The 9284-nt window shown below is 41.5% G+C and overlaps 1 long non-coding RNA gene across 1 annotated transcript; it reads right to left on the reverse strand.

The window, feature by feature from the left end:
- Positions 1–3903: 3903 nt before the first annotated feature.
- LOC307223130 lies at positions 3904–8354 on the reverse strand. The gene is made up of 3 exons (XR_013841971.1): positions 8172–8354; positions 4363–4488; positions 3904–4038 (listed from the first exon to the last, which is right to left on the reverse strand). It is a non-coding gene; the product is annotated as an uncharacterized lncRNA (long non-coding RNA).
- Between the last annotated feature and the right edge of the window lie 930 nt (positions 8355–9284).

The following is a 9284-nucleotide window of genomic DNA, read 5'->3' on the forward strand; positions in this document are numbered from 1 at the left end:
TTTTGATATAAAGTAACTTAAAGCAAAGGAAGATTGATACAAACAACATTGACTTTTGGGTCGGAAGTGAAAGGAATACTAAGTAACAAGAATCCCTCTAGAGGGGATTCACGGACACTACAAGATGGAAATACGTCGGGAAATACAAGCAGAGCTGCAAGAGCTGGTCGTTCTCATGAGAAAGCTGCAAGAGACGTATGAGCAAGGTCATGTTTGGTCTACAAGCCCTTCAAAATATAGCTACTGAGATGGAAAAGGGCCTGATACTCAAAACACGGGCAGCTGGACAAGAAATGAAACTAAAGAAAGAAGAGGAGGAAAAGACACTTGTTAAACAAGGGACGGCCAAAGTGATACAGAAGACAAATGAGAGCCGAGGACTTATCAAGATGATTTCAAACCCGACCAGAGTGAAAGTTGGACTAGCTGGGATGTATGAACTTAAGAAACAAAGACGGAGCTTCACATTTAAACAACTTGACTTGGTTGAAAAAATCACTGACAGTATTGAGAAAGTACTTTTTCGAGTTTGGGTATTTAACATAAAAGATTTCCAAAGAAGCCGGCTGAGAGGGACTGAAGGGGACTTGAGAGCCTCGGACGTAAGGGCACTGGGCTAAAAAGATAGACTTACGGATTTAGGTTTGGGGTGGAAACCAGGGATGGAAAAGGAGGGCTTGGGAGCCCGAAGGGGGCCTGATTTTCACTATGTAGTGTAAAAATCCTCTTTTCTTTTTTTATGTCATTCATTAGTAATAAAATGGGGAATTCGTGGATGGGAACCAGGGACAACCTTAGGAAAAGTATTTTTATTTTGTTTTTGATTTTTTCTGTTCTCTTATCTTTCGTATATATGAATAAGGTATATAGTTTAAGTGTCATTGATTAGACTAAAGTAAATATAACATTGAAATAATGGCTAAAATAAGTGATGATATTAAGGTAAAAACTTGCTGAACAAATATGGGAAATGGAATACAAGAAGGGGAGGCGTGGGGAAGTCCAGAAAAGAAGCTATTGAAAATGGGATTTAAAAGGTGGAATCTCTTTTTCTTTTTTTCTTTTTCTTTTTTTCTTTTTCTTTTTTTCTTTTTTTCCTTTTTATGTATGTATTTTTGCTATTTGTACCTTTTAGAAATGATAATAAACATTATTTTTTTTAAAAAAATGAAAGCTCCACTATCACCACTAAAACTCCGTTACTCTTCCACCATCTTTGATTGTACCAACTGTTCTGCCCTCTGTAGCAATGCCTAAATGCTTTTTCTGCTTGACCCATGCTTTCTAGGAACTAGTCTGAGCAGTTTTCCCCTTGCCTGGCTCCTTTTACCAAGGGAAACTTGCTCTTATATCAGAGCAAACATTAATCCAGAGAAAGCCCAAATTGCTGTTTGCTCCAGTTGAATGCTAAAGAGAATTTTCCCCCAGGGGAAAGCGATGGGCCATGAGGAAGTGGGGATGAGCCCTAAGTTATGTTGTCCTTCCGTCCTATTCCATTCATTTGAATGCAAAGGGAGAGCAATGCAAAGATGATCAATTGTGTATCATTTGCAGACTGAAAGCAGCAACAACAATGAATTCAGATGGATTTCTTCTCTGTACATGGGATGAATAAGTGAACACTGGCAATTTCCATTCCTGTTATCATCAGAACATTAGAAGAGCATGCAAGCAGGATTCAAGCACAAAAGTGCTCTTCCCCCTCCCCCTGTGGTTCCAGCAATGGGTATTCAGAAGCATTGCTGCTTCCGAGCATGGAGACAGAACATAGTCATCATGGCAAGTAGCCATTGATAGTTCTGTCCTCCATAAATCTGTTCCCTCCTCTTTGAAAGGTATCTAGACTGGTGGCCATCACTGCCACCTGAAGGAACTGCCACCTGAGTATAAGCTGCATGAAGAAGTACTTTCTCATCTGTCTCGAGTCTTTCAACATTCAGCTTCATTGGCTATCCATGAGATCTAGCATTAGGTTTTCCACCCCCCTCTCTCCTCTATTTCATTGGAATTCTCAGACACCTGTAGCCTCCAGTGCCATTACCAAAACAAAAGCTCACTCACACCTTACCTCGTCTATGAATCCTGCCCAAGTGGGGATATTTAGACATCATTTCAGTTTCAGCTGAGGGCAAACACTAAGGGGTTTAGTCAAGAACTTAACTGAAGATGTGGGTTTATAGGAGGATGGGAAAGAGAACATAATATAGTTTTTATGGCAAGGTATTTCAGGCATAAGGGCAGCAAATGACAATGGGTGAAGGTCATTGCTCCTGTTGCCATTGTCTTGAAGCTTGTGTTTTGCCTTATGTGCAATTGTACAGAAACACTGGCCCTAGATCATCTAGCATTCATGGCTTCAGCTCGGAGCTGACTTGCCGACGACACACTGAAGTAGAGTTTACCGTTGGTATAGCCTCTTCCATGACCTTGCTGTAAGTTATCACCATAGTTCCGCTCACATTGCTGCTGTCTTTTGAAAAAGACCAGGGACTGTTCATCAAGTAGCTATTAAGGCAAATTTGTTTTCCTTTATTTGAACAGCTGCTATGTAATAAAATTCATTACACTTGGTTGAGTCTCTCGCCATATAGCTAAGTGCTGTGTTTAGAGACTTGCAATGCACACATGGGGCGGGGCGGGGAGAGTGTTAATACGCCTGCTTCCTGCACGCCAGGGACACACTCTGTCAGGAGCTGGTTGCAGGGCATCAGAAATACAAAGGCAATTAAATGGAGCGTTGATTTGCTATCTGCAAGGATCCTGTTTGGATTCCTGTTGCTGATACTACAGTGGTACCTCGGGTTAAGAACTTAATTCATTCTGGAGGTCCGTTCTCTCTCTGAAACTGTTCTTAACCTGAGGTACCACTTTGGCTAAAGGGGCCTCCTGCTGCCGCCATGGTGCAATTTCTGTTCTCTCCCTGAAGCAAAGTTCTTAACCCGAGGTACTATTTCTGGGTTAGCAGAGTCTGTAACCTGAAGTGCCTGTAACCTGAAGCGTCTGTAACCCGAGGTACCACTGTATATGCATTGTAAACACACACAAATACAGAAGTTGTTGCATCACATAGCTGGACTGAGTAGCTGCCCTGGGTGTCTGTAGGGCTAAACAGGCCCAGCTCCAGAGTCAATAGGATCATTAATATACCCTTCTTGATGTTCTTTGGTTGCTTAGGAGAATAGAAGGGTGCTTATAGAAAGTTCACTCTTTTTTGGTCAGCACTGCAGGGTAATTGAAGGGGGAATCCCTGATCTCAACAAGTCTGCACACACTGGTGGTCTTCAGTCAATGCTAAATAAGAAAGTGCCTGAGGTACTTTGCTGACTGGCTAGCCAGCAAAGAAACTGTGTTGGAGTGGATATGCAGTCAGCAACCATGCTGTTACTCATGGTTGACTAATAAAGTGTCTGCATCCACTGCTGCCTCCCGCTGGATACAACTAAAGGAAGACATTCACCTCCTCTCTTGATCATCCCCACTGTGGTGACTGGCAAGTTCTACTACCAAACCCTTACCTGGATGTAATGCTCCAACTGGTGAACACTCTACTTAGCTAACTTTGATTCCAACACAGAAGAAGAAGAAGAAGAAGAAGAAGAAGAAGAAGAAGAAGAAGAAGAAGAAGAAGAAGAAACAGCTTCTAGCTTATGTTCTATTGCCTAGGAGATAGACAGGAAATCCTTCTTTCTCTTGGGATGGAGAGAAGAAAATCTGTATTTCCTACTATATTCTGGTCCATGGAACAGGCAAGAATGCTCAGGAAGAAAACAGACTGTTTTTTAAAAGTACCTTTGCTTAACCACACAGGAAAAGTCACATAACTTCAATGGGAAGATGCAAAACCACAGAGGATATGAAAAAGCCAGGAACACCACAAATGAAAGGTGGAGTCTTAATGGTATCCCAAAACTTTATTATCATCTGGACAGCATACTTCTAAATACCAATACTAGCTAAATACTAGACCTTGGGCCAACCACACCTCTCTTCTTCATTTGCCCATCTCTCAACACTGCATAAGCATTTGGACTGACATTCCTGAAGAGAGAGAAAAACATTTCTTTTACAGTGCTTGGGAGCAATATTTAATTTCTTGCTAACTAATGGAGTTGCAGTGTGAACAGATGATAGTTGTCTGAGATTGATCAGCTGGCTTGAACAGCATGTTGCTTTTGTTCCACATTCATCTAAACTGTAAGGAAATCAATTGAAGGGACCCGTCCCAGATTCTGGATCAAGATATGAACCTCTCTCTAGAATCCTTTTTATTTCAAAAGAATGTCAGCAAGAGAGGTTTTATTGTTGACTTATAAAGCCCTAAACAACTCAGGATGAGCTTATCTGGAAGACTGCCATAGAGACCTGACTGTTTGTTGATATCTCCAGATGAGGGCCTCCTGCTTGGACCACAGCCTGCTGAGAGCTATCGTCCGACAACTTGAGGGAGGGGCTTCTCCATGGTGGCACACAGTTTGTATCGTCTCCTCTCTGAAACAAGGGAAGTGCCAATTCTGATAAGTTTTTGGCAATTGCTAAATATTGACTCGGGCAACTGCTAGCCATTAATACCAAGCTTCAATAGTAATTGCATTCTTTACTGTGGAGATTGATGGATTTATTGTCTTTTAAAGCACGGGTTTTACTGAGAATGTATCTGTTAACAGCAAAACAAAATCTGCTCACTCCATCAAGAGCCTAGGGGTAAAGGTAAGTCCTTACCTGGCACAGAAATGTCATCAGATGCCCTAGGTGGGCTCACAAAGAAGAGCATTCCATAGATGGGGAACCACAACTGAAAATACCCTGTCCCTTACACTCCTGCGAGCCTCCATCAGAAGAAGGACTCGGCCTCAGATGAAGATCTACGGGTCCAGGTAGGTTCATATATTTGTCAAGATGTTCCAGAAGACATTGAGGACTTGTGCCATGATGAGCTTCATAGGTCAAAGTCAGCACTTTGAACTGGGCTCCAAAGTGTACAGTAAGTTAAATAGCACACCTTACCATCTAGAGATCCATCCTCCATAAGTCTATGAAGTTCAGAGTCTGAAATGACCTAACTGCACCTCTGATTGTGTTGCTGAAAGAAGCACAAAGCCATCCTTCTGCACTTCCAAGCTGATATTCTGAGGCCTGATTGTTGCACCCCTGCCCCATATCTTCCCCACTTCCCCAGCCATTGTGGGAAGGGCTTTTGCCAGTACATAGACCCAAATTGCCTGGCATGTTTGCCGAGGGTGCCAGTATCCCTAAAGCTAGCCTTGCAGCAGACAGATACAATAGAGTTAAAACATGACCTCTTCCCTCTTTCCTTGTTAGCAAGTGCTTATATTCCAAAATGAGATGCAATGTGAGAAGGAGAATGTATAATTTAACTACTTTTGCTATACTCCATCGCAAAGCAATTACATAAAGATTAATTAGCAAGCTCCCCAAACAGTAGTAAGCTGCAAAGTAGTTTAATTAAATACCATTATCTCTGGAATCAGCAAGTTAATAACACAGTTGCCAGTATAGTAAGAAACCACACGGCAACCAAACATGAAATAAGGCAACAGAGAAAGGACTTTGTCGTGCAATTATTTTGTTTTGTTAAGCCGTTGCATCTACGAGGACTGGTTAATTAACTTCTAGTGCTCTTCATCCAAATGCAGAGTGGGGAGGTGGGAGATCCCCTGAATTCATCTAGCTCAATGTCTTGCAATGGGGGAAAGCCCTTGTTGTAATTTTATTTTTTACAACATATATATTAAAGTGAATGGTTTCATTTTGGAGAAATTTTAGGTTAACTTGTTTTTAACAATTGATTTTGTCTGTAATTCTGCATTTTACAGAAATCACTTAAATGTTTTGATGATTAAGTGGTATATTTAACAAATCCCAGTGGTCGTGGCAGCAGCTGCTACTATCCTCACTGGTGGAGAAGTGACAAGCAAAATACAGGTGTCTCCCCACCACCACCACCTCCTCAACGAATGGAGCTATTAACAGATTTCTTGGTAATCAAGAAAACAGCATGGGAAGGAGTTAAAAATCCCCCTGCTGTTCTTCTGCCCAAGCCAACCTACTCCCTTCCAGCTGTTTTTAAAACTATAAATGTTATGAGATCCCATCTCAGATCTCCTGGATCATGTATATTCTGGTCTCAGGTCCCAATCAAACCAATAAAACAAGTTGGTAATGAATAATTAAGCCTGGTTCAAGGTCCTTGTATTAATTCACAAACCCTGAACAACTTAGGTACCTCGCAGATCTCAACCCTTATATCTCAGTTTGACCACTGAGATTATCTGCAGAAGTACCACTGGTCATCCAAAAAGTTGGTGAGGCTCAAACAGAAACGGGGGCCTTTAGTGTCATCTGGAATGAGCTGCCAATAGAGATTTCAGCAGGCACTTCCCTTTTCAACTTTTAAACGCCAGCTGAAAACTTTTCTATTCCATCAGGCTTACTCAGGCAATTAAAGGTACATCCTTCCAAAGCAGTTAGCTGGTTTCAAATTTTACCTTTTAAATGTGGTTTTTATGGTATTGTTTTATGTATAGAAATTTAATAAATTATAATACGTGGAGTTTTTGTTGTTGTTGTGGTATGTCTTTTCGTGTTATAATATTGTAAACCGCCCTGTGATCTTCAGAAGAAGGGCAGCATAGAAATTTAATTAAGAACAATAATACCATTGCTGTAAACGGCTTTGATACTTTTCAAAAATGAAATAGTGGTATTTCACCCCCCCCCCCCCCCCGAATTAAATAGTACCCTGAGCCCTATCACTGCCAATGGGGTATAATTATTCTTGGTTTGGGATCTGGACCCAAATGCATAAAGCACAGTGATATCTTGGAGCATTGCAACCTCTCACTGCATCTCCTACGAGTCCAGGAAATGACTAAACTGGTAGTCAGAATTATAAATATCAGTACTATGAGAATTATAAATCTCAGTAGTATGAAATACTCATAATTTCACTCACTCAATAACAGATTCATATGGCAATTTAATAACATGTTGTTGTTGTTTAGTCGTTTAGTCGTGTCTAACTCTTCGTGACCCCATGGACCAGAGCACGCCAGGCACTCCTGTCTTCCATTGCCTCCCGCAGCTTGATCAAACTCATGTTCGTAGCTTTGAGAACACTGTCCAACCATCTCGTCCTCTGTCGTTCCCTTCTCCTAGTGCCCTCAATCTTTCCCAGCATCAGGGTCTTTTCCAGGGAGTCTTCTCTTCTCATGATGTGGCCAAAGTACTGGAGCCTCAGCTTCAGAATCTGTCCTTCCAGTGTGCACTCAGGGCTGATTTCCTTAAAAACATACCCTCCCGCATTTCACTGGAGCTCTGTGAACACTCTGCTTTTGCTGCCTTTTTTCCTGAAAAAAGCCTGTCACACCCTGATTTCAAAGCAAAGCAAAGATTTCTTTCTTTCTTACGGTTAGGAAACAAAGCACATTGGTCTTCTAATATGTTATGCTGCTCCCATGTTCAAAGTGAGTCTCAGCAGCCATGGTTTGGGAAATGATTTAGCATGCTACTTGGGGTGTATGTAGCAATTGGCTATTCAGTGGCTAAAAGTGCCTTTTACCAGCTGCGACTGGTGCAACAGCCAGTGCTTTTTTTCTGGGGGTACGCATACCCCTAAACATTTTGTGAATCTAAGTTTGGCCTCATTGAGGGGCAGTATTTCAATATGAGTAGGAAAATGAGAGTACCCCTAAACATTTTTTTTAAAAGAAAAACAGCAGTGACAACAGCTATGACCATTTCTGGTCTGGGAGAGAGCTGGCTGGGCCACAGTAGTTTATGCATTGGTTGCTTCAAGACTGGATTACTGCAATCTGGGGCTTCCTTTGCACTTAATCCAGAAGTTGAAGTTAGTGCAGAATGCTCAGCATGATTACTGATGTGGGAGAAATTTCCCTTAAGGGTTCAAGTACAGAGGCTCACGCATTGAATTCCCAAGGAGTCAGTAATGCATTACCAGTCAGAGACCAAAGACTCTGAAGGAGCATTTCCAGTAGGACACATACTATATAGAGTAAATATACATTATCTTAGCTGTTCATCTTTTACCCAACCACTTCCAGCACTTCATTATCTCTCATCCAACCACAATCCTTGAAGTACAACTTACTCATCCCTTTTCTTTACTATACACATCAAACACCTCCTTGTACCTTAACTCAAGTTGTTTTCCTCTTTAACACTTAGCCATTAAGTTCCTCTTTAACTGGTTCTTGCCAGTTTTGTGGTCAGGCCACCTATTTCCACATCACTGACCCTGTCAACATATAGCACCTGTGCTCAGAGATCTGCACTGCTTTCTACTGGGCCAATAGATAGTGGGCAATAAAAATAAACTCACTACATAGGGGCTGATTTTAATTCTGTTTTCTTTCAAAGTTCTGATTGTATATGTCATAAAGGCTCTTGCCTGAGTGGTGTGTGAGAGAGCTGCCAGCCATTGTTTATAAAGTTGGTTGCTAGGGAGAGAAAATAGGTCTGTTACTAATTTGTTAGACTGTTGACTGACTTTCAAAGACCCTGGCCAAGAACTCTAATCTTCAGTCTCTGTGAAGGTATAATCCCTCTGTGTTGAGCAAAAGTTTCCTCTTCCCCCTGAGGAAATGAATATATAAATTTAATCAGAATAACTCAGGGAGGCAAAACAGGTGGAAAGGCCGACCAAGAGGCTGTTCTTCTTCATATATTGCTTAGGGACAGATATTAGGGCAAATATGCTGACAATCAAGAGCACAGCATTTGCTAGCTATGAAGGTAAAGACCTAAGCTATTAATTTGATCCCAAAATTGTCACAAGAATGATTTACAGGGACATTGCACTGGGATATTTTAAATAAAGGTTGATGGGAGCCAACTTATCGATTGCTGGAAGGAGCAGCACCTTACTTTAGATGAAAGGGTTTCTATCATTAAAACTCCGGAAATATCTGCTATTAATAATCCCCGAATAACCACATTTGTTGTTAGATTCCCACAATCCATTCGAAACCCTATGAACTGTAATATCTTTGTAGTCTCAGATGGATCCATTAAAAATTATTGCCCAGGATTGTGGTGACTGAGTACATAGTTTCCCCCTTACCAGCAGTGTCCTTTAGGGTGAATAGGCATAAGTGGTCTTGAGATGGGAGACACTTACCTGTTTGCCTGGGGGTAAAAAAACAACAACCATTCAGGTGATTGTGTGCACATTCTTGCATGTGCTAGCATCAGAGCTGTGCTTTGCAGGGGGTGGTAGCTCAGTGGAAGGGTGCTCCATTCCTTCC

The sequence above is a fragment of the Podarcis cretensis genome (genome assembly GCF_951804945.1).
Source record: "Podarcis cretensis genome assembly, chromosome: 8".
In the NCBI taxonomy this organism is placed as follows: domain Eukaryota; kingdom Metazoa; phylum Chordata; class Lepidosauria; order Squamata; family Lacertidae; genus Podarcis; species Podarcis cretensis.